The 26,029-nt window shown below is 34.5% G+C and overlaps 1 protein-coding gene across 7 annotated transcripts in view; it reads left to right on the plus strand.

Annotated features, from left to right (window-relative positions):
* Window positions 1-26,029, plus strand: part of LOC118189593 (uncharacterized) — a 475,680-nt gene that overhangs the window by 322,009 nt on the left and 127,642 nt on the right. The window contains exon 1 of one of the 7 annotated variants that reach the window (XM_085825891.1): window positions 10,873-10,971. The exons of 5 other annotated variants lie outside the window; for them this stretch is intronic. The gene's annotated coding sequence lies outside the window, so the exon portion shown is untranslated. Of the gene's footprint in view, window positions 1-10,872; window positions 10,972-12,951; window positions 13,104-26,029 lie in introns of those variants that run through there. One more of the 7 variants, XM_085825892.1, reaches the window with a different exon arrangement.

Genomic DNA, 26,029 nt, shown 5'->3' on the forward strand with positions numbered 1-26,029 from the left:
TGTTATTTGTTTTAAGTTTCTTTAACCAACTTTAAATTTTTTTTGGTTTTTTTTTTTTTTTTTTTTTTTTTGTTTGTATGTGTGTTTCTCTGGTTTTGAAAGATTAACAGCTTGCAACCATTGACCAGAAGTTTGTTTAGTTTATTATGTTTACGTTATACTAACCTTTTTTGTTACTCGATTCTCGGGTTTTGGTTTTCCGGGGCTTTACTTAGATTTGTTATTTTTGAAACGTTTAATTTAATTGAGTTTTGTTGGGATTCGACTGGATCGCTGGATGTCCTCGTTTGTTGTTGGAATCGCCTTTTACCCTTTTTTAACCTTAAGGCCGGCTTTGCCGGCTAGGTGGGTTTGGGTTTTTGGTTCTCTCTCACCGACCTATACATTTACAAACATCCATGTCTTCTCCGGGATTCAAACCCGGGCTCTTCGGTACCGTAGTAGTAGGCTCTCTAACTATTATACCATCTGGGTGACTCTCTTCTCGGTTCTATTGCGATATAATTAATAAAAGAAAGGGGAGAAGTACGCGTATAAATACCGTATTTGATTTTTAAACGAAGTCAGTTTACTAGAACTTTTTCTGGCACTGCGTAAGAACTAGACGTAAAAGCTTTACGCATGTTTTTCACACATCCGCTTCCTAACTCTGGTATTTACAGGAAAGTCATTTAACATCTCGAATGGTATCGATGAAAAAGAGAGAGGACCTTTTTTTCGATCCCTATTGCGGCATCACGCGTTTTTATGCATTATATCACAATGTAGGCGGGGATCTAAGTAATAAACTTTATCAACATGTTTATATAATGCTGCGATCAGACTTTTTTTCCTTTCTCTAGCCTCTTTACCCCCTTTTCTAGTGATTAATAATATTTTACTATCTCGTTCGTTGTACAATACCGCTTTCTATTATGCGACAAGGTGTGTCAGAATTGTCGTGTGCTAATATTCTCCCCCTTTGATCTTTTCACAACCGCACCTTGCCTTGATGGTTTTTTTTTTTTTTTTTTTTCCCTTTCCCTTCCCTTCACTCCCGTGGCGTCTACAGATGGTTGTTGGATGTAAACTAGAATCGGAAAGAAGGGCGAGTTAAGGTTGATTTTTAACGCTGTTGTCACCTTCAAGACTTGATTTTAAGCACTTCAAGCTCTTCCGAGCAACTTACACAAATCCAATTTTCAGTTCAGAATCGAACACTCATTTAATTACGAATCAAAATAATTGTTAACCTTCAAGAACTTCGCTTTTCGTAATTCATTGTTAATCATGTGCTTGTTAAATTTTTATTTGCGTCAAATGAATAAATTTTGTTTTAAAGAAATAATTTTTTTAAATTAAAAGTGTGCTATATTTACTGCATTTTTGAGAATGTGAAAAACTTTAAAATGATCAGGAATTTTGGAATCATATCTTACAATGAAAATGGAATTTTTATCTGCGTCTCCTCGAACCTTTTCAATGAGTAGTCGAATAGTAAATATTGCTGAACCCTGATCATTCGACCCCAAATTCGAATCTCGCTGAACTATCTGAGTACATTAATGTTTTCCCCGTATTTAAATGAACCATTTCCTTAAAATTTCCTACACGAAGACAATCACTTCATCTAGGTTTCTTTTGAGCCCTTTGCTGTCTCCGACCAGCCTCCTCACAAACAAACGAACCCTACCAGTAGTTAAGTTCTGGTAATTTGCCCTATATCAACTGTAGCTGAACGGGAATTTTTTGTAAGAAAATTCAAAAGATTACATCAGGCAGGTGTTTCTCACGTGCTTCGTCATATTTAAATCATCAACTTTAATATTTTTGTGCTACTGCCTGAATATATACCAAAACACTATAGGTGTTATTCTGATGTTCATTAAGATTTCATTTAAATGATCTGTACTGAAACTTTAAACAATCCATTTCATTATCTCTTGAATTAATAAAATGACAAATAACACAGCTGCAGTTTAGTATAGAAGAAGCAATGAAATAGTCATCGAGTAATTAATATGCGTAGTGAAAGCTGTTATTTCATTTTCCTTTTCAATGCTGCTGGTTCAGTTCTAAAGAAGAAAAGGAAAGTGAAAAGAAAACTGTTTATCAATAGTGCTGTTTCCTTTTCCTCGTTTAGCACCAGCAAAGGAAAAAAAAAAAAAAAAAAACAATGGAATTAGTTAAAAGAAATATATAATATTTCTTGCGGGACTTGATTCCTGCTAAAAGTATTCAGATTTTATAGCTGATTATCACTGATTGCAATTTGGTATTCGTTTCTAAAGGTAAAGTAAGAAAACCCGAAATAAGCAAGCATTTAGTCTAAGAAATAAGCATTTAGTCTTATTTCGAATTTGACTTCTAATGAAATGTCTGAAAGTATATACGTAATGTCTGAAAGCATTACGTAATATGTGATGTTAATGGGAATCTAGATTTCTCACGTAGGTAATTAAACTTTAATGGCCGTCCAAAAGGGTACGTGAGAAATCTAGATTTCTCACGTAGGTACGTGAGAAATCTAGATTCCCTAAATTTTAAATCAGTTTGGTCTTGCAAAATTTTTCTAATTAATATTTGATAACTGGCACAAAGTAAGTGCCAGTTATCAAATATTAATTGTATATTTTAATGCATTTAATACCGAACCAGCCCAACTAATACTTTTCTATACTTTTATCTGTAAAAGCCATATAAATAACTCAGACTGTCATTGGGAACGCTTATTAATGAAATGAAATGTAAACTATAACGCAATGAGAAATGTAAACTATACTGCAATGAAATGAAAACTACAAAACTGAACCCAAGCAAAACGTAGTCCCCACGTTGATTGCCAACTGCGCTATCATTACGGCCTTCGGCTGTAAATGGCAGCCCATGAAATTAAACTTCCTCTGACTGAACATTAAGCCTATTGGAAAGTATCAGGAAAACCGTCCAATTGCAAGATAACTGTTTTGTTCAGAGTGTTTTAAAACTTTTGAAGTATCGTTTTTGATTGATTACTTATAACGTTCTGCGATGTTCTTTATCATCCACTATATTAGGTAATTTTAGTGATGGCAAGCGATCTGTAGCGATGGAAATAAAATCATGAACTAAATTCATATTCATTAAATCCATCATTGTTGTTTAAAGTTTTTTGTTTTATTTATTTTTGTTAGATTTTTTAAGCATATCACTGTTTTACCTAATCACACTAAGAAAAAATTAGCTTTCATGATCATGAATCAAAGCATTTTTGTTATCATCATTCTTAGCCGAAAAAGGACGTTAGTTCCAAATGGGATATTAGTCTCGAAATGCATTGAAACACTTCAATGCGTTATATAACTTTTCAAATTGCTGCCACCAAATATTATCGCCCGGTATTATTATTTAAAGAAATTAAATAACGAAGTATCTGCTTGAATGCATGCATATTTATCGCATTGTGAAAAAACAACGTTACCTAGAGCCATCCAATTTTGAATAACGTAGTCCTCCATCCGAACATGGGCACCTGATTTTTAATTTCATTTCGGACACGTGATATTTAAAAGATAAAGTTAGTACAAAAAACATTAATAATAAAAAGATACAAAAAAGTTTTGTAAAGCCATCTTAGTAAGAAAAATGAACATTGGTATGATGAAAAGAGAAAAGACTTTAAAAAAAAAAAAAAAAAAATGCGATGGATGTAACGTTGCATCGGGAATTCTAAACGTATACTGCTATGCTGCTTTTAAAATTTTTGTAATTTTACTGTTGAACTGGATGTAAGTGCGAAGAAAATGATGTTTAATAATAAAGATAAAAAGAAAGAAAACATGGGATAGTAAGAGTGAGTTAACAGCAGACTGGTAGACTGCAAGCTCAGCGGGAGCGTAAAAAAACTTAACAAACCCTTTTGGACGGCCATTAAAGTCTAAAACCTTTCAGGCTTTTTAATTATTATTATTGTGTGTGTGCATGTATGTGTTACAGTGACTGCCATCGTGAGTAATTTGCTGACACTTTCCATTTCAATCATGGTGTGATACTGACTGATAAATCTTCAGAAAGCAGAATTAGCATTTCCACTTGACCTGGCTTTTCACATCACTGCCGAAGACTCTGATAGTAAATCAAGTTCTTTGATTGGGCATCGTGATAAGGACTTCCCGGTTTCACGAGCGAATTCGTGCGAAAAACCAAGGAAATATTCTTGAAGTATGATCTATATAAATAGCAGATCGTTTCTGCATCCCACAGTTTCTTTAATAGATGTATGAATGCACTACGTCTCTTTCTGAAATTGAAAAAGAAAAATTCTAGATTCGTAGACTTCCTTTTCTTAATTCTAAAATTCTCTGTTAAAAAAAAAAAAAAAAAAAAAAAAAATCAGGTTTTAAATTACGTCCAAAGGGACTTTTTTTAAAACATTTCGTGTGTTACCTTTATTTATTAAATATGTTCTTCTCAATTGAACCATAAAATTTAGTTCAACAGCAATATCGCAAAATAATTTTAACATAAGCATATCTTTAAAATTTCCGATGCACAGTTCCGAGCATTGGAGATAAAAATGTTTTTTATCTGTACAACGCTGCCATGGTCCTCTTTGAAATCCTTGAGTTTGTTAATCCAAAACTCGTTAAAGATTTACAAAATATGAAATCGGTAATAAAACAAATTCCAAATTTGTGCTTCCACATGCCCATATTCGCAGGAGGATTAGCTAGAGGTACCTAGAGCCGTACAGTTCAAAATTGTACGGCTCTAGGTACCGTTGTTTTATCACAATGCGAGAAACATACATATATTTATGCAGATTCTTCATCGTTTAATTTCTTTAAATATAACACAGGGCGATAATATTAGGGGGCAACAATTTGTAAAGTGAAACGGACATTTAAAGATTTTGACGCAAAATGCCAAAACGAAATTAATAGCCATTCCGGGCTAACGCCCTTTTGGCTAAAAAAAGATTAATCTCCAACAACATTTCTTCTGTTTTTAGCATATGAAGCAAGATGTTACTTTTTTTCCTTAAGTGAAACATAAAATTCATATTTTGTCAAAATATAAATTGTTATCATATGGCAACGTGATATTTAATCACGTGATTTATTTTCGATTTATAAGAGTGTGTTGTTTAAAAGTTAATTTAGTGAATCATCTGAAACATATGGGCGGCCGAGCGGTAAAGTCGCTGAACACTGGTAGTTCGGTCCGAGGTTCGAATCCCGCGAACGGGCTGGCTGCATGGGCGTTTTCGTGGTTTTCCCCATGTGTAACGTGTATACGAGCCAGTTTCCCTTAGAAAGTCCTCCACGAAGGCCTCCCTCCCCTTAGGCAGATAGCCCTAGTGTGCTTTGCCATAATTAAATACACCACATCTGAAACATAATTTTATTGAAAATCAGTTTTCAGTAAATGCTGTCAAATTTTGTACTTTTAGCGCAGTTCAAAAAGAGTTTTTTTTTATCCTGTATGTGGCGTTAGACATAAGATTATAATATTTCTGACATCTGAGCCCATTGTCATGTGCAGTTAAATTAAGTGTAATAATAACAATAAGATACTATAGTAGAATACAGTTAAGAATCGCTTAGATCTGGAATGTCCAAACTGCAGCTAACGAATTGCACAAGGCTCTTTTGCATACGATCCTTTAGATGCATCGCATTGAAACGACACCAGCTTTAATTTTAAAATAGCGTGGAACCTCGAGATACGAGTTTAATTCGTTTCAGCATTGAGCTCGCATAGCGAATTTCTCGTATCTAGAAACAAACCTTCCCCATTGAAAAGAGTGGACATTCAGTTAATCCGTTCCGCACCCCCAAAAATGTCATTACTATCTTATCTTCAGCCGACCTACCTGGTGTTTTTCGGAGAAGGTCCAAGTACATATTTTTAAGACCGACTTCTTCGTAGACGAGCAACAATTTTAAAGATCTGCGCATGCGCCAAAAATCGATCATGTTTTCTGCCACGATTTCAGAACTGGTGTTCACTGCTCACTTGCATACGATGGCATTTTCTTTAGCCAATAAGATTACTTTGAGTGATTACATGCTTTTCTCCTCATTTTGGAATGTGGCTGCATTTCGTTGAAGCGAAACTCAAAATTTTCAACTAATAGATTTCTATAGAGAAAATGTTGTGTTGTGGAACACGAGTAATGTAACTTTTAAAAATTAAAAATAAAGGGATTCTCTTTAAGCTTTGTCTTCCCCATTACTTTATATATTCAAATATTTTCTATTCGGGGTGAAAATTATTTTAACTCCCCCAAGAAAAGTTTCAAAAACTATTAATGATGCCACCTCATGTACTAGATGAAGTCTTCGCCAATTCCCTCACTCTTACACCACGTTTATGTTTATGATTTCATCGGCCATGCCTTCCTTTTTTTTTTTTTTTTTTTTTTTTTGCAGCACTATTTGAGGCAACAATCTTCTTGGGAGGCATCATGAAATAATTACTTTCTCTTTAAGTGTAATAAAGAGTTAAATCGCAAGCGCACAAATATGTAGATCAAAGAACATTGAGTGATCTGAGGAGGGTATTACCCGAGTCGAGCCGGATGGGAAACGCGCCACGCATACCAACAGCTGGCTCGTTGCTCATTATTCGAGTTAGTGCTCGTATTTAGAGACGAATTTTTCGCTCATACTTTCCTCGTATCTCGAATTTCTCGTATATAGAAGTGCTCGTATCTCGAAGTTCCATTGTTTCATTCCAGTTTAAAATCTACCACCACCTTTGGAGCATTAAAGTCGCTGAACACTAGCAGTTTGACCTGGATTCAAATCCCGGCGAATGGGCTTGTTGCAAGAGAGTTTTTATGGTTTTCACTATGTGTAATATAGATGCGATTCAGTTTCTCTTAAAATTCCTCATCACAGGCATTCCTCTTTTTGCGTTAAGGAATTAACTTAACCTACATGTATTATTCTCACCTGAAATAAAAATCCTGCTACGACAAGCTTTTTTTCACAACCCGTAATTTAGGTTTTCAAATTGTATTATTGGAATTGCAATTTTAAATCATTTCAAATTGTGTGACATTTCTACGACTTACTGTGGTAGAGATGTTATTGTAGAAAGGCAATCGGACCAAAAGAAATTATAAATTATATTAACACTTTGATAACATATCTCAAACGTTACTGAACAGCAATAACAGCTATGCTTATGTTAAACACACCTTGGAAGACATGATCTGATGATTCTTTAATTTAATGGTTTAATTAAAGGATTTAGAGTTAGGTTTTGTCTGTATATTTTAATTCTTCATTAGTTATGTAGGAAAACTAAACTGTTGTTTTTTAGCCATAGATGTGCTAAGTTGACAACTTAAATTTATGCAATTTTCATGTACAGAATTGTAGCTTCTCTCCAAAGTTTTTATCGATTTCCATTTGTTTTGGAGCCAAAAAATAAAGTTTTCCTGAAATAAATTTTTATTTAAACTCGGAAAATAATGAATGTACTAAAAGTAATATATATGTTACTTTCAATGCATTCATTATTTTATGAGTTTAAATAAATTATTTAAATAGCATATTTATAAAAACCTTTTTTGATTTATTTTATTTTCAGCTTTTTATTCTCAATGATATGTTGTCAATCAAATTATTTAATTTATAAGGTTTTTTTCTCTCTCCTTCTGAAATGCCTTCATGCTGTAACGGAAAGAAACTGCTGTTAGAAAGCCATCTACGTAGGCCTTCCTCCCCTTAGGCAGACAGCCTCGAAGCTTTGCTGTAATCACTTAAACCGAAACCTATTTCAAAATAACCTAATGAATCTACAAATTGAAAATTCATTCTTCAACAATGAAAAATCACTCTTTTACCTCCAACAATTCTGTTACCTCACCTGGTCAAAAAAATCAGAATAAAAATAATGTATAAGTATGGAATTAGAAAATTTAAAAAAATTCCGTATTAGATTACGCTCGTTTTCACATTTCAAACTTCTTTTCCAGATATGAGAATTCAATTATAAGCAATTTGCTTATGTATCCATAAATTGGTAGGTAATATGCTTGTAATCATGAAATTATGATATAAGGAATTAATATCATAGAAATAATTTGATCGAAAAAGAAAAGTGTCTTCTCATATGTTGAATGCCAAACCGTTCGTGTTAAATCCCAGACTGTATAAACTTGTGTAATTACCAAAAAAAAAAACAAAAAAAAAAAAAAAAAAAATTCAATGCTGATATTAGTGCTTTCTTTAATTGCCTAAGTCTTTATTTGTCCTTGATGTGTTGTTCTTTAAAAAAGTACATAAGGTACTTAAAACGAAGTAAAGAATCCACTTTGCGTCACTGTCTTCTCATATGAATACTCGATGAGTAGGTCTGGTTGCTTTCCAGACTAAGAAATGTCGACGCTTGGTACCCCGCCAAAACACAGTTGCTCATCGAACAATAACATGTCTCAGTGACGACATGATCTAGTTCTTGTCGCCTGTAGTCTTGTTGAAAGTCTCGAAAGTGTCAAAATATTTCCCAGTCAAAAATTCCTTTCCTCATTTGACAAGTAACTCTAGGGTTACTTTAGTGAGTAACCCTTGAGTTACTTGTCAAGTAACTCAAGGGTCTTGACAAGTAACTCAAGGGTTACTTTAGTGAGATTTGAATGGCTGTATTGCAACATTTAGTGGTCAATGATTATGGAATTTCTATAATATTTACTGATATTGCCACACATTTTATCCTCATATAACATATATCCTTACTTTTAAAATTCGTCAAAGCCAAGAATTCCAGAGAGTATCTTTTCTTAAAAATTCATTGCAAATGGTATATATTAATTGCATGAGAATAGTTAAACTCTGAATTTGCATTGAATGAATTCAACATTTTCGATTGTCATGCCTAACTGCAACTTCCAATTTCAAAGAATTTTGGCCGTGTAAAGTACTGAAATAGGTATTGAACATTCCGTTAGTAAGAAAAGCTTTTTATTTAAAGTTTATCTAATGGCTCGTGTTAAAAAATATATATTGCTTCACAAAGGAAATGGAACACCTTGAAAAGATGCTTCAAATACAACAAAACTAGGCGCACAAACACAGAATTATGCTGCAAGAATTTTATTAATTAAAAAAAAAAATATTACCTGTGCTCTATGGCTAAGTTTGCAGAGTAATCGATAAAACATAGGCCCAGGATTTGGTTAATGCGGTCTTTATACAGGGTGTGGCAGCGTTCATAGCGTAATTTGACTTGCGTAGTACAATGACGTACTGCATGAATATGCGCCAGCTCGTGCCGCATTTCGTGTACTAATGAGCTGCCATTTCGAGTGTGACAGTGGTATGAATCGGTGGAGTGCACAGCATTGTGTCTTTGCCGTTGGAAGTTATTTCAAGAATAACTACTCTGTTATTGCTACCCAGCGTCTATTTCGGCAACATTTTAACTTGGGACGTCATGAGAAAGTTCCAGATGGACGGACCATTGCGACAGATAATTCCAGGTAGAGTAATTTCCCGTTTTCGTGACATTTCCTGGCCGCCTCGCTCACCTGACCTTTCATGTGCCGACTTTTTATTTTGGGGCCACCTGAAGCAAGAAGTTTCCCGAACATATTGTGCCACCATTCCTGAGTTGAAGGATCGCATCAGAACTGCCGTCGACAATGTCCCAGGGAATACGTTACGCCGAGTTATGGCAAGCTTCCAACGCCGCCTAAATGAATGTGTTGTGCAGAGGGGGCATCATTTGACAGGCATCATATTCAAAAGTAATCCACGCAATGGACAATGACTTACACTTAACTATTAATTGACATAAGAGGTAATAAATAAATTACAGTTTTTGCCTTATGGTGTGTTTTAGTATCCTACTATGAACGCTACCGCACCCTGTATAAGAGTAGCATTGATTCAACGAGTGCTCGAATTCTGTCCTAAGAGTATGCGGACTACGTGGTATCAACCAAAGTCTAAATGTATCCTCACTGGAAGGACTTTAGAGCTTAAATTCATGTAAGGACAAATCATGTCCAACCTATTCTGGATTGGTGAGGTTTATTTAATTATGGCAAAGCACACTAGGGCTATCTGTCTAAAAGGAGGGATGCCTTCGTGGAGGACTTTCTAAGGGAAACTGGCTCGTATACACGTTACATATGGGAAAAACCACGAAAACGGGGCCTGGATTTGTGAGAACCTGGAAATGGAAAAGATGCCTGCTGATGTAAACAGTATGTGTTCTGTTGGAAAATGCCATGCTAGGAACACAAGGAAGTGCAGCGAACTTTAAGACTTTATTAGCATTGGTGTGATATCATTGTATACGTTACGCATACTAGCTGATTGGTTAATTGATTACAAAAAAAAGCACTAAGGGTCACCTACCTAAGATGACTGATATCTATGAGGATTTTCTGTGTGAAAATAACTATTATTCATGCAATCAGCCCATTCGCGAAGAACTGAGCTCCAGACGAATTGCTAATACTCAGTCTTATCCACTCAGCCTGAGGTACGCCAAGCATACAATAAATGATCGTCTGATGAAGCTTATGGCAACCGAATCCATGACTTCACGTTGACGAATCATGCGATATTCCTAAGCAGCAAAAGTGCCTCAATTGTTAATTAAATGTCTACTTACTAAACTACCTTCAGACTTTAATTTGGTGATGACCTTGGTCAGAACTGAGATGGAAGTTGGGTATCATACTGGATCATTCACCACTTCATGCAGCTCTTAATGAAATACTAATGGAAGTATTCGCGTAGATAGTTCATAATTAAGCTCTGTTTTGCAGAATTTGTAAAGCAGAGGTTGACTGAAAATTTGCCTCAGTAATCGAAGATGAATTGACGAATTGAATTGAAATCGAAGATGAATCAGCATTGTAGTTTCAAAATTCCTTCATACTCATTGCAGAATGTCTCCAGCTTTTGATTGGAAAGTCACCACTACATGATGTCTAAAGCAAAAATCCAAGAGTTATGTCTTCTATTTTTCTGTTCCAGCCTCAGTATGGTGAGTCCATTTTGCTTCATCTAATCAGTGTTTCAAATTCTATCCACAATAATTACATTAATTTGAGCTTTTATATTAATATGGCTCAAAGGCTATTCGGGTTCACGGAAGCTTCGGATTAAACCTCTAATAAATCCATCTTTTTGATTCAAACGTTCAGAATGGTATATCAGGATCATTGTCACATTTTATTTTAATACAGAGAACAGCCGGAAAAATTAATTTCCGATCTTTGAGTAAGCCTCAAAAGTTAGCTTAACTGACTAGGTTTTTCTTTTCATCCTGCTTCTAGTCATAAAAGTATCTGAAAACTTCAACATTTACTTCATAATTTGTTCACTTAAATATTCCTTGAAAATAGCATAGCATTGAGACAAGCATATTATGATGTTTTTTTTTTTTTTTTTTTTTTTTTTTTTTTTTTTTTTTTTTTTTTCTGTGTAAGATTTTCTGTGTTAAGAGAGACAATAAAAATTTCGAAGAGTAATTTTATTTTAGAAAGTCTCTTTATTATTTAAAGTGTTTCTTTAGCGTTATCTCCAATGTTACCAAAACTGTTGGCAGTATTATAAAAAAAAATTGAAAAAAAAGGTTATACAATTTCTTAAAATATTAATAAGAATGTATTAAATCCTTACTAATATTTTAAACGAAAGAACAGCAAAAATCGCGAGACTTTTTTTTAGGGAATGAGGAAGTAAAGGCATATTTTGAATAAACATATAATATTATGCAAGACATTTAAGATCCGTTTCTAATAAAACTGATTTTATATTGTTAAACGGACTTTCCGGCAATTTATATATATTAAATATGTTCGAGGACCACTGAAAAGGATCTAAACATTATTACGTGTATAACAACATTTTTTTATGCATTACAGCTGACATTAACATTGTTTTAATTGTAATATGTAATACCTAGGAATATATTGATATGCATGTGTTCGTGTTAGGAAATAATGATTGATTGTGAATTTCTGAAGCATTTTTCATAATAAGATTCACAGAATCATTTAAATGAAGAGTGAATAAAATCGAAACAAGTTTCTGTCAACCTGAATGCGAAGTTCCTCTGAGATCGAGTTCAAGTGTTAAAGCAGTGTTGATTTGCTGTAATTGTTAGGAATTACTGTGAAGTTCTTTCAAGACATAAGGACAAGCCATGAATTTATATTTGCACTTCTCAACTCTCTCATCCGGATGTCGTTTACTTAGACAAGGGAGGCGCTTGAGATCCGGTACTAGAATTTTACCGCCGTTTCTAAACGTCCGTAGACATAGACTTATCTCCGCACCCTGAGGAATAAGAGGAAATACATGGAAAATCTTTGAAAGCAGTTTGGGCCCAATTTGGATCCGGTGTGAGGCTTGGTCCCTAAAGACATAAAAATCTTTGCCAAGAAAGCTCCCTCCCTATTTTTTTTTCCTTCGTTCTGTCTCCTCCCGTCGAGTAACTCATCTAGCGCCCATAAAAGCTGAAGCCCCGACTCCAAGGAGAAGCTAACTTACCTAAAAGGCTGGTCCTAAGGTGCGGAGAAAAACTTAAAAACCCATACCTACACAAAACCTCCGGGAGTCAAGCCCTCTCTTTAGTTCATTCATTCTGTCTTCTATAAATCCGAGTTTTACAGCGTGGTCGATCCAGATGTCTCCTTTCTTCAAGCCACTTGTTCCACTCAATTAGGACGACCTTTTCTTAAAAACCCACGGACCACGCGACGGTCGCGTGTCGCCCTTGTGGTGCACCCCCTTTTACAGCCACGTTCCCATAGCAACCCACGTGTGCACCGAGCACACACACGAACACACACACCCCGAGCGCGTTCACACCTGGGGAAGAGAAAAGAGCGGGCGAAAAACTAGGAAAGGCTCTGCCTTCTCTCTCTTCTTTTGATCCTTGTGTTGTTGTAGTAGCATCATCTTTTCTTCATCCCCCCTCCTCCGTTTTCCCAGATACCAAGCAGCTTTCTTGAAGCTGTAGTACTCGGGGCGATCCCACTTTGGAGAAGCCTCGAGAAGAGCGCCGGCTTTTTTAACGTGCGATAAGAGCTATGCGATCCTCCAGGGATACTACTCTTTTGTTTTTAGGATGAACGTCGGCGGCGTCGCTTCGATCACGTTGGAGTCTAGGTAAATATGAATGAATGCATGCATATGAGTTTCGATTTTTTGCGCTGCCACTAGGACCTTGCTTTTGATGAAGCCTTGGGTTATTTCTTCAGATTTTTTGGGAGGGGTGAAGGGGGTAGCTGGACGGTCAAACCAAATGGCACTGCTTCCATTACTAAAATGCCTTTATTGTTCTGTATGAAGCACTCAAGCCGTAGTTCATCTTTTAGTCAAGTTTTGAACACTATGTGAATATCCGGAATTATAGTTGACCCTCGGATGACGCCGATTACGTGCTAGGCTGCTGTTATAGGCAGTTTTTTTTTTTTTTTCCTCCTCCGACTTTAGTTAATAAATGGGAACATTTTGGGAAGATTTGCAATAATTTTGAAATTTCGCATACATTTGTATGCGAATTCGCGAATATTGAATGCTAATTTCTATGCGAATTCGCATACATTTGGTTACCAAAGTTTTGCCCAAATTTATCTAGATCTTGTCAGGTATGCGTAAAATATATGCAGATACTTTATCATACATTTAATATTTTTAATTTTTAGTGTCTCGTGTTAGCCATATTTGCAATAATGGTCTTCAAATGGTATTGCAAGGAATCCCTGGAGTTTTGTGCAATTCCTTTGGGGATTCCGAAAGACAAAAACCAAATTCAAGAGAATTTGTTTAATACTAAGTGGACCGCAAAATTAATTGTCTGAAATAATAAATTAAGTATTTTTTATTTCCATTTTTGCCTATAAGAGTTTCATACATACACAAATTTTAAAAACGAGTTATATGGGTTGCAGTCGTCAGAGTTTGGCTGCTGACATATAACATGTACAGTGTTTTGTGTCCTACAATAATATCCACTGAGTACAGACAGACAACTGCTCTTGCAAAGATGAGTTGCAAATTTATATTTCAGTGACTGCAGTATATGATAAATGTATTTCTATTTTTCTATATTCTGAGTAATATTTTTTCATCTTGCTTTATTAAGTCTATAATATGTAATATAAATAATATGTGAAATGTGTCTAGTCAATTATTTATGCTACTGACCAATCAAGGCTTTTCTAGTCAGCAGCATATTATTAGTAGTTAATTTTTGGAGAAACAAAAGTTATGCGCACCCTCGGTCTGCAGCCCTCAGCGTTGTTTAGGAATCGGATATACTTGAAACTTTTATATCTTTTATTTTTCAGACAGAGCTTTTAAAGTCAATGCTGCCTTAAAAGAAATTACAAATGATTTTTTATTATTAACAAGAAACTGTTAAATATTAAATGATTGCAATCATTAGTTATAAAATGTGGTACAATAACGAATTATTAGTTGAATTTTTGGCATGTGGTTTGAATATAGCATTAAAATTTCTGTGTCTTAATTAACGCAAGTATGAAAGATACTACTGAAATCACTTTCATATTTTCATATTATTTAGGTATTAAAAGCCTTTTATTTGTCCAAATCCTAAACAAGTTTCAGTCAGATTAATTCCTTCCATTTTAATCTTAAAAATATTTTCTTTCGTAACTAAACTGCAGTCTTAAAGATATATATACTTCCTGGAACACTTCTGGCGTCTCTTAGGTTTTGGAAGGGGTATACGAAGGAAAAAAAATGGCAGAAATTTTAAAACAATTGCTTGATAAAAACTGAATGGCATTCTGGAGGTTAGGTTTATTATTGTGCAACAGAAATTAATTCAGAAATAACAACTTCTTGAACTGGATGTGACTGTTCCAAAATAGAAATACGACATGCTTTTCTCCTAAAAAAAAACTACTATAAGGCCAGAGTTAAACTGGAAGTATAGTACAGTGTAAGATATTAGTAGTTTACGCTTGCCAAATAATATACTTCTGTACTGTTCTGGGAAAAGTGGGTGAAATATGAAGCAGTTGCATTTAGTTGTTAGAGATACATAGAAGCGATATCATCCAAAAAAGCGTAGTTCGTGTTGTAGTAAAGACGGGATTAAAATTCCCGACCATTAAGTGAAGTGTCGCATTTTGTATAAAGATACTTGGGTTTCTTTGACCAGAAATAGATCTTTTTTTATCCATCCTACTGTAAACCATTTGAATAATTGTTGATAGATAAAAACATTGAATAAATAGATCTTTAAAATTTATATTTCCTCAGTTTCATGCAATTTGTTTAAGTCATACTTGTTTAACTTATATTTTGACTTAAAAGTAAAGCCCACTAATAAAGGTACTTTACTCTTTGACAGCTAATTCGCAATGGCCATGCTTTTTTCTTCTCAATTTTTCAGAAAAAATTCCATTTCTAATCTTTAGAATTGTGAAATCTATTATTTAAAAGTAATGGAATTTCTACTTTAATGTTTTTTCAACATTAAAGGAAGGTGTAAAAAATTTTAACTATAATGGTATGTATTTTATTTTCTTCTTTTATCTGAAAATCATTTACATAGTTTCATTAAAGATTTGGTATTGAAGTATTTTGTAAAACTCAAACAATAGCCATTCCAGCAAAACGAAAGTACAGAGATAATTGCAAAGCAATAAAAAAAGCCGATTGACGATGTTTCTGCTGAAGTGATTAAAAAACCAATAAATATTCAAATAAGGTGCAAAGGTTTCCAGCCAAACACTGCTTAGTGCGAAGGAGCACCTTTTTTAACTAAATGGTAAAAGATGAAAATAATTAATAAAATTCTAATTTTAATTGAATTCTGAGCGTAAACGGACTATACGATTGCACACTATCCCAACAGGCAATCATGATGTTCTTATAACACTTGCTTCAAATTCGATGGAATCCTGATTTTGTTTTTTAGTTCCTATCATTCCGTATTCAATAAAACATGAATCCTAATGTTTTATATTTTCCCTTTAACCTTTATCAACCCGTTTTCAACGCTTAAATATTTTAATTGCGTCTGGAAAAGAAGAAAGTATATGCAAGAACTAAATAACGCTTAATCCTTGATGGCCTTCACAGTAAAATATTCGTGGGAAGTGCCCTGGGCAGACATTTAATTACTTAAAAGTGATTCAAAAACTGACATTGAGCGAGAACAATTAGGCCCTGCAAGTGGTCGTTTATATAATTTACTTGACAATGCTTTCGTGATTTCTTTCTGCGCCAAACCTAAGGCAATTCATTCAACTGAGTGATTTTTTTAACCGTTCTATTTGCGTTGAGGGGTAACTGTAGAGCTGAAATGGCGCTTTATTGCTGTTTTGGCAAGGTATGACATGATTCAAATTCAAAACTAATTTTACTCGATTTCGACATTTATCTGTCAAAAACAAATTTGAAAAGAGAAGCAGCGACGTAAACAGCTCAGATCAATCCTTTTTTTCTTGAAATATGTGTCGAAGGTTGATTTTCCCCATAAAATTCTTATATCTTAATTTGTTAGATATTCTTGGGAAATAACACTTTTAGACCCGTCCAGTTGGTATAGCGGTTAACGTCGCTGACTCTAGAAGGTCTTGGTTTCGAATCTCGGAGAAGGTATAGATGTTTGTGAATGTATAGTATCTGTGTGGCAAGGGCGCACTGTAAATATGCGGCGAGCCAAATGTCCTGTCGAGAGGTTGGTAGTACGGGAAGAGAGGTGGGAGACTCTCGGACACATTCCTACGGGGAGTGCCCTCCTTCAAGACTGGGTATGGAACTGAGCTAAATCGCTATGTCAGCTGTAAGGTGCTCAACCCTTTGCGGCACAGTGTGTCCGGTCTGGACGCACCTAAAATTTTCCTTATGTACTACGCACAGAAAAATTGAATGAAAAAGGATTTATAGGTTACTATAAGTTACTCTGAACCTTCTTTATTTATAGTAGATGGCAGTTCAACACAAACTAGTCCATATATTTTGCCCATGTTTAGTTTTTTAAGACCCTCATTTTTCAAAGAAATCTTCCAGATTTTTTTTAGGGTATAAAAGGAATTGTTTGAAAAGAAATTTCTATGTTATTTTTTGGCTGTATGCTAATCTCCTTATTCTATATTAGTTTTAAATTTTTACCTTGAAATCTTGCCTAAAATCAAACGCGAAACCTAGGTGTGCCCAGACCGGGCTCACCGATCATCTAGGACAATTGAGAGTCTGTGTGCTTTGTTTCTACGCATCTCATCGGTCAGTTCGTTGACAATAATGCTCGTTTCAGCACTCTTTTCGAAGCTCTATTCAATCAGTGTGCCCACTTTGGGCACACCCACAGAATTAAAACGGTAAGTGCAATCTTTACAAAATTTTACTTGTGTACTCCTCTAGGCCTAATTAGACTGCCTACTTTTTTTCTCTTTATCAAAACTCCAACTTTAAAAGGTAGCGTGCCGTAAAGGGTTAAAGCAGTTGCCAACGACAGGCGTAAACTTGCGCACCTTGTCGCGAGGAAATTCGTAGGCTTGGGCTGATTATAGGTCTGACAAGTGTGCATTAGAACAACAACGATAGCATTTTTAGGAAGGGAAACATAGATTTTCTCAGCTTTTTGGGGCCTTTAAAATTATTAACTTTCTGTTAGTGACTGACGGTAAAGATTGACGTATGTGCGAAATTTAGAATACTTTACATTTTTTTTACGCTTATATGGGATAAAACTGTCTATGTTTTGCTCTACCAGTCACCTAGTCGCTAAAGCCGCGGAACAGTAGTAATTACTTCTGGTTTGGTTCCTGTTAGTTGTACGTGATTTCTCTATTCAAAATGTGAGAAATAAGAACCAACTTATAATCATTTGATTAGTCAATAGTCTTAACGATCTGTGAATTATTAAGCCGGAGTAATTTTAGTGTTTCATTACATTAATGAAACACTAAATGTGTTTCATTACATTAATGAAACTGCCGACATCTCTATATATTGAAGGGTAGTAATATCTCATACGCATGCAAGCTGATAGTTCGCCTTAGAACTGATACACAATGTCACAAACGCTGAATGTGAACGCCGATGACAAGACAAATGATCCTTAAGGAGTTCATACTTTATTCCGTTGTAGCCAAATGAAAATAAGAGTATTAAAAGTCAGGACATTTTATTGATACGTGTACGAACAGAGCATAGAAACTCTCTAACTATCCAGTACCTTCAAATGAATATATTTGCAAATGCTTTAGAGCACAATATTTGGAAATAAGCCAGGAAAATTGAGCTTAAATTATTGGATTACATTTGTTATTTATTTCATTTCTCCTGTTCGTTGCCACACATTGGTAACGTGTTCGACAAGGTTTCTTAGAAGAAAAGTTTCCCCTTTCAAATAACTGCTAGTAACAGAGCATTCTTTTTTCTTGGTATTACTGATACTCTTAATGTTATCTTACTTTGAAAAAAAGTTCTGAAATATATTTATCGAATAGCTTGAAAGCAAACAAGTGGATGTTAGTAGATCCACGCATTCGCTTTCGTATTCTTTTTTTTTTTTTTTTTTTATGCTATACTTTTTAAATTTTCTATTCATTTACGAAATGCCAATCCTTTCAAAGAAAATTAACGCTTATTCTTTTGTCATTAATACTGACTGCTTCGTTGTTCTAATCAGGTGATCTCTTTTCTTAACATACCTGACCTCTATACGAGCTCCGGTTCAATACAACAGAAGAAAATACAATCTTGTCCATTATGATTGTATTAAGACAAACTAAGTCATAAAAAGAACAATTATATGATATACTTCTACTTCAGAATTTTTTAATTTGTAAAAATACTGTTGTCAAAGAATTAAAATAATCAAGAAACCAATTTATTGGAACGCCATGTGCCTTGTTTTCAGTTCGTCAGGGATTTTCTGTTAAATGAAAATAATTTTTGGGGGAAGAAATGAAGAAAAGCGTTTCCCTACACTTATTTTAAAGTGAATTTAGAATCAAGCTTCTAATATCTACCTAAAAATTCAATTTTCGAAGCTGTGTACTTATTAGATTTGTATACGATCCCTCCCAGCCTAAAGCGGCAGAAAACACTAATTCTAACAGAGGAAGAACTGAATATTTATGAATATTACCGAATTAAAAAGAAGTTTTCAGTGCGTTAACATTTTAAAGCTTTCACCTGCAGGCCAGAAGATAAGAAATTCGATTTTTTGGGCCGGACAGATTTTCGAAGAAGGAGGGGAGGGAAATAATATTAAAACAGTTATCGATGTCATGCAGTTTCCTTGTTAAATGTGAAAAACTGCCTGTTCCGTTAGGATGTATTTTAGTTTTTATGCAAGTTGCCTTCATTCGTGAAACTCTTACGCAGTAGAAAACATTATTGTAAAAGAATAGTTTTATCGAGTGACAAATAATTAGAGAGACTGAAAATTATTCTTAGGGATTGGTTAGTTAGCAGGTATGTCTAATCGGCAACTATGGTGACCTGATATATTTAAACATGTACTTCATAATATGTAATACATTTGAAGGCGATTTTGTGTTTCCTGGTGTTATCTGTGAGTCGTCAAAAGGTTTCTTTAGGAATAAGAATTATGAATCTCAAATTATATTAAGCGATGTGATCTGTATCAGTACGAATAATAAATACTCAGTATCACTAAGCGGTATGGCGATGAATTGGTGGAAGATGTGAGAAAATGGTGGTTGTTCTGCCTAGATTATTATCTATTTACTCTTTCTCATTAGTGCAAAATTTCTTCAATAATTTCAATACGTACTTAGCTAGTGTAATAATCTGAATTTAAAAAAAAAATGTTTCGAGTAGTTGTCTTTTATTATTTAGAAAAAAACTGAAAAATGAACATATTAAGACATTTTATTTCAAAGTGAAATAATAATTTGTAAAAAGCTAAGATTATAAGGTATTTCTCCCGCTTTCTTAGCATGCCTTCGTAGTGTAGTGGTCAGCACACTGGACACGTATTCTAGAGGTCCGTGGTTCGATTCCCGGCGAGGGCGTTGCTCATTTTTCATCACTCCTGCTTTAAAAAATAGTCTATGACTCTACAAGATTAGAAAGGAGCGTACGCGATAAAAAAATATTCGAGTTTTCTCGGAGCCAATGAAACTCAATAGCGTGATTACAGAAAATCGAATTTCGAAGCGAAAGGGGTCTGGGAATGATAGCACATGTAACTTCCTTTAATGGAAAATATGGTGCAGTGCGAAGTTTGTGCGCAAGTGATATGGTTCATCTTACGAGCCCCTAAAAATATTATATTATTTGAAAACGTTATTCAAGTGTATAAATCGGAATTTAGTCAAACAAGCGCATAATCAGCGTAATTGTTTCGAGTACGTAATCAAAATTAACAGAAATGGTTAATCTATTATAAGATACATGCGCAATATTCATATTTAAAATCGTGAAGTTTTTTGAGATGTATACAATATGGGGTATAATATAATGTTTGGGTTTCGGGGACTGGCAACGTACTAGATGAATACTACTACTATTCACTTGTGTGTGCATTAATCTTTATGGTATGTAAAACGCATTTTCAAGTTAAGAGTTTTAGTCCTTTTTTTAGTATATTAATTTAAAAAAACCATGAATTATTTGTAAAAGATCAAGAACTGCTTATTATGAAGAGAATTTGTTTATACTTTACGTTATTATTGTTTTATTGGGAAATATCAGAAGAGGGTACTTGATCTTAGATTCATTTCAGGTGCTTGAAATTTTTATTGACATTTTTTACATTGAAACTGTAGTATTTTGTTTAAAAAAAGTTGACATTAATCGGAAGTTTAGCATTAATTCCATGTCTTCTTTATGCAGACTGGTAAGCAAATAGCTGTTCCGTGTTGCAACACAATGTGCCACACTTCTTCGCCTAAACACCTCGTCTTCTGATCTATTTAATCGATCACTTTGTCGTGCGGTTGACGGCGACTTTTAGATCAACAGGATCTTCAACAGGATCCGAGCATTGTGAAACTTAGTCTCTGATCCGGCCGAAAACACTTCGAGGTGTGCCAATCCCTAAAACATCCAGGTGCATGAGGAAAGGCAGGATGTTCTTTCATCCTGCGGTCGATATGAGGATGGGTCTCCTCGGATTGAGCGGACTTACGAGCCCGCTTTATGGGCCTGGCCGTAGACTTGAAAAGACGAAACGTATGGACTGAACGGGTTCTTTACGATTTTTTCGTTTACACACACTTTGATTGAAGAATAATTTATTTCAATGTCAGAACAATTAATTTTTTAAATAGCTTCAACAGATGTTTGGTTATTATCCATTAATTTTTCTAAAACAAATTAATTCTTATAATTTACTCGGACTTTAGAATAATTTATTCTTGACCACGGTACATGAATCACGCCATTTCTTAAAAGAATATTAAAACTCTTTTTTTTTTTTATTTTTTTTTATTTTAAACTTTATCTGAAGAATTTACATAATTTAGTTTTATTATTTACTAAAGCTGGTGTGCCTCTGACTGTTATGTTTTATTAAATTCTAAAATATTTCAAGCGAACTAACCTTGCATGTTGAAATTTTCGGAGAGTTTTATGTATATATAATGCTCTAATTTGTTGTTCTCGAACAAATTATTTACTGTTTGAAGTTCAACAGTAGAACAGTTTAAAACGGGATATACAATTTCATGTGTAATCTTAAGCTTTTCAAATCAGGAAACACGGAAAATCAGCGATGCCTCATCGGGAATCAAACGTCTGATCTTCCTGTGCTAGCCGGATATGCTACCATTTATATCACAAAGGTATTTATATTACGAATTCCTTACTGCTTTGCTTAGACCCGATCAAGATAGTCCGTTGTCCTAAGCTCAGTGTAGCAGAGATGCAGTCTTCAACGACTTTTCGAAGGCTAACCACTGGTATTACATATGAATAAAAATAAAAAATACTACGTAGATAGTTCAAAAAGGAATTAAATCACAAAACACTGTAGAATGCAAGAAGAAAACGTACGCTTTCTTCCCCCCTCCTCTTGTATATATTTTACTAATATCAAGGCATTGAAACTGAGTATCATGAAGAATAATGGTACATCAATTTGTCATATAGGATCTTCCAGTCGTTCTTAGGACTATCTGTTAAGGCTAGTGAAAGTGACTCACACTTGTTTCGTTTCTGGCAACCTACTGCGGGATGAAAGCAGTTAGCATTACCAAAGCTAGATTTTTTTTTCCGCAGTATTCCTATGAAGAATTAACAGATCGCTTTATGAAAGGGTGAAATAAAAAAACTGAATCTTCGGGGCGCACGAAGTTCTTTGTTTCTGGAAGGAGGTTCGTGAGCAAATTGCTGGCTACCACTATGTGAGACAACAAGTTTGACCTTGAATATAAGAACGCAACATATTCTGTGAAGCAGCGTATTTAGTGAAGGTAGGATGCAAATTGCATTTATAGGGTCTGTTTCTTAATCGAAAACTTTAGAAGCATATGGTCAATAAAATAAAGCAAATTTATATTTCCTCCTTTATATTTTGATATTGTGAATGAAACTGTTTCATGGATGCTGAAATATCCTGCAGCATTTTAATAATTGTTCTCTATTCACTCTTCGTTTTTACCTGTTGTTTTGTTGTGAGTAATCTCCTTTGTCTGACCTCATCATCAGAACAAGCCCACGAATTTTATCGTGGCAAGGAGTGCAAAATTATGTCTGTCGTTTGCAAGAGCCTTGAGCACAATGTAGGTAGCACAACGATTTTGCTAAATTCCACTCTAGTTTTGAGAGAGAAAGCATTCCAGGAGATGGACTCGAGAGTCTCCCATCCGTCTACCACCATCTCTACCACCAAACCACATGACAGGACTTTTGGCTCTCCATATATTTAAAGTGTCCCCATGCAGCAAAGCCACTATGCATTTTCAAACATCTGTTCTCCGGGATTCGAACCCGGCCCTTCGGTATGGTAATCAGAATTGTCTTTACCTAATTTTAGCTAAAAAATACTTTTACAAGGCTCCTAGGTTTTCGAAATGTGAAAACTAATCACTTCATTTGTATCTCAGAAGTAAACGCTTACTCTGTTTAGTTTTTTCCCCAACATTATATAGATATATTCAGCTTTATTTCATGAGCTATCACCGAAATAAAATTCTAGAAATATTAAAATGTTGTGGCTGTCGCCTATTGCGTTAGAGTTCCATTCGGTTAATATGCGTATTAAGTTCCAATATGTTCGCACTTTTTATGTTTCAACTCAACCAACTTCTTAGTTTTATGAATTATTTTCATCCGGCCATGCTAAGCTATTCAAATATTACTTTTTTTATGTAGGTATTTACCTAAACATGGAAAAAAGACTCCCGGGCCTTAGTGAAGGGATTCTTTTGAGGAAATTTTTCTAAGGTAAACTGGCACCTATTGATCTTGAAGAAAATACGGAAATACTCATACAACCATGAAATGCGGATCGAAATATCAAAAAACATTCAAAGGTCTTGCTGCTCGGCTTTTGCTGAGAATTATTTTTCTCATAAAATGTTGATATGGATTAATGAAACTTGCGCAGTTATGCACGTTACAATTTAAATAGTTCCAATATTAGTTAAAATATCTGTTGGGGATATACTTTGTTTTGATGCTGTGAATGCACCCATTTTTGTGCCCCCATCACGTTGTGCAATTTAAAATCTTGTGACCATAAGTGATGGGCTTATTATTACATTATTTCCTGTAGTGTATATTGTCATATAAAAAAAATGTTCATTTTTTGTCAACTATAGGTTTTTGTCCTTTAGTGCGAAATTACACTATATTTTGTTAGCTGCATATTGTTATTTGCAGTCCCCCCCCTGGTAATTTCTTTGATCTTAAAATTAGTTTTTGATTCACTTCACTTTTTGATTCACATGATTTTCTAAAAATTGTGTGCTAAGAAATACATACATAAATATTTACGATGACGCTAACATATTTCAGAGCATTTTTTTTCCCTCCAAAACTTAGAATTTTTTTATTTAACGTGTAAATGATTTTCTGTGAATGCTTCCCATATAGCCAGGTAACTGACTTCGTTCAAAACACCGATTTGGACTAGAAATCTCCAAATTTGTTTTATTTCATGTTTTTAAAGACCACACTCTTAGCTGTCAAAAACAACTTTTCTTTTCTTGAAATATTTATTAGAAGTGGAGATATACCAGTCCTTCTGAGAGACGACAAACAGGAAGTTGTTTGCTACAGCTGACGTGAAAGTTTTTAAAGGGCAAATTAAAAATGGAGTTCTAGGCCCTTTTTATGTTATTTGTTAAATAATTTTAAGCATTTCAATTAGTCTGGAGAATCTGACAAAGTATTTTTATTACATATTTTCGTATTCGGGTTTCTCGCTAATTGTACTAGAAAAAAATTTGTTTTTATTCTTTTTAGTGATACTTGTGGGAAGTATTCATGAGTTACTTTTCCTGTATCTGCCTTATCCCACCATATTTGTCATTTTATTAAAACTGTTTAGAAATGGTGATTGTAAGTCTTGAAATAGGAGGATAGATATCCATCATATCTTTGCCCACCAGCGGCCGAGAGGTAAAATCGCTGAACACTGGTAGTTCGGTCTCAGGTTCGAATCCCGCGAACGGGCTGGCTGCATAGGCGTTTTCGTGGTTTTCCCCATGTGTAACGTATATACGAGCATAATTTTATATACGAGCCAGTTTCCCTTAGAAAGTCCTCCACGAAGGCATCTCTCCCCTTAGGCAGATAGCTCTCGTGTGTTTTGCCGTATTCTCAATACACCAATCATATTTTTTAATGTAGCTTCCTAAGCTAACTTCATTCCCAGTTATATCTGTATGTCCTCGAATCCGGTTTAGATTAATAGGATGAATATTCATTTCCATATTTATTATTTCTTGAAAAGACTGAATAATTAAAGATGTTTCCTTCGTAGAACATAACGCCTTTAAAATGCGTTGGCTGTCTGTATAAATGCTAGCATATTGTGACTTATTTTTGAGAAAGCATTTAATCATAAAATGGCTTCCTTCAAAGTTGTTGCTTTGGCTTGGTAACCTGCACTAGAATAATTTATTCTAAATTGTCTTTACCTGCGGCTTCGGTCGCGTTGATATCCTTAAATAAGTTTCAACTCCGCGTGATATTTCAAAATAAAGAACATTCGAATGCCTTAAAATGATAAAACAAATTTTTTTATCGCACCCAGTAAAATGTAAAGAATATAAAATGTAAATGCAATTTTTCAAGCAACAATAACAGAAATATATAACACGAAGGAATAGATCTTTAAAAAAATACGAAACAAAACATTAAATATATCACAGTCGAAATGTTGATAATAGTTTCAAGTCGGTAAGTTAATTAGAAATATTAATTTTAAAAGGATTTTTCCACGTGTAAATTCTATGAACTTCGACCTTTTCGTCAAATCAACGGTCGACCGGAAACCAGCTTCCCCCCCCCTCCATCGCTTTTGAATCTCAATAAAGAATTAACAAAACTTTTGAATCTGTCAACAAAGAGTTAACAATAGCAAGCGGAGTATCATTTCATCTGTGATTAAGCTGGAAATAATTAAACGACAAAAACAGTTACACCACCAATTGTTCCTATCATTCAGAGAGCGACACAAGTTTCTAAATTGAGAAATTTGGATAATTAGATCAAAAGTTATCATTTTTATCACCAATTTATTGGACCCCCCACGGGAAGGCTCAAGAAAAAATCTCTAATGTCTCTATTGAGTCGCATTCAAATTAGCGTTTTCAGAGTTTTTAATGAATATCTCAGTCGTACGAAGATGAAAATGGTATCGATGGATTCAGACGAATTTTAGGAATCAGCGGATATGTGTTTCGAAATTCAACTAACCGCCGTTCCATAGATATTCGTGAAAATATAAATTGGCGCGTAGCCAAATCTCTTTAATAGTGGAAAACTCAACAAAGTAAGTGAAAAATGTAGGGGAAAAATATTTTTAATTAATATCTCGGCTAATTAAAAGTCGTACGAAGACATTTTATAGCCTATAACCTTTTCTAATATATCAAAAACATTTCTTGAAAATTCCATGATGG

This window comes from Stegodyphus dumicola, chromosome 10 (assembly GCF_044657685.1).
Source record: "Stegodyphus dumicola isolate Sdum_Otavi_A_Nest chromosome 10, ASM4465768v1".
NCBI classification, from domain to species: domain Eukaryota; kingdom Metazoa; phylum Arthropoda; class Arachnida; order Araneae; family Eresidae; genus Stegodyphus; species Stegodyphus dumicola.